This window comes from Belonocnema kinseyi, chromosome 7 (assembly GCF_010883055.1).
Source record: "Belonocnema kinseyi isolate 2016_QV_RU_SX_M_011 chromosome 7, B_treatae_v1, whole genome shotgun sequence".
NCBI lineage: Eukaryota > Metazoa > Arthropoda > Insecta > Hymenoptera > Cynipidae > Belonocnema > Belonocnema kinseyi.
The window spans coordinates 120,257,542-120,258,393 of record NC_046663.1 but is presented as its reverse complement, the minus strand read 5'-3'; positions in this window follow the sequence as shown (position 1 = coordinate 120,258,393).

Genomic DNA, 852 nt, shown 5'->3' with positions numbered 1-852 from the left:
GCAGTGCGTCGAGCTTCGGCCGAACTCTGGCTCTTGCTCTTAAAACTCTGTTTGCCATGATAAACATGACACTTGGTCCAGCAATGTGCCATCACTGGGACAGACTTTGGCGTTTCCTATTAAAACATTTTTTGCCAGAGTATATACGAAGTTTGAAGCAGCAGTGCGTCGAGCTTCGGCCGAACTCTGGCTCTTGCTCTTGAAACATGGTTTGCTATGATAAAAATGACACTTGGTCCACTAATGTGCCATCACTGGGCCAGACTTTGGCATTTCCTATTAAAACATTTTTTGCCAGAGTATAGATGAAGTTTGAAGCAGCAGTGCGTCGAGCCTGGGCCGAATTCTGGCTCTTGCTCTTAAAACTCGGTTTTCCATGATAAAAATGACACTTGGTCCAGCAATGTGCCATCACTGGGACAGACTTTGGTGTTTCCTATTAAAACATTTTTGCCAGAGTATAGACGAAGTTTGAAGCAGAAGTGCGTCGAGCTTCGGCCGAACTCTGGCTCTTGCTCTTGAAACATGGTTTGCCATGAGAAAATGGCACTTGGTCCAGTAATGTGCCATCACTGGGCCGGACTTTGGCTTTTCCTATTAAAACATTTTTTGCGAGAGTATAGACAAAGTTTGAAGCAGCAGTGCGTCGAGCTTCGGCCGAACTCTGTCTCTTGCTCTTAAAACTGGGTTTGCTATGATAAAAATGACACTTGCTCCAGTAATGTGCCATCACTGGGCCAGACTTTGGCGTTTCCTATTAAAACATTTTTTGCAAGAGTATAGACGAAGTTTGAAGCAGCAGTGCGTCGAGCTTCGGCCGAACTCTGGCTCTTGCTCTTAAAACTTGTTTTG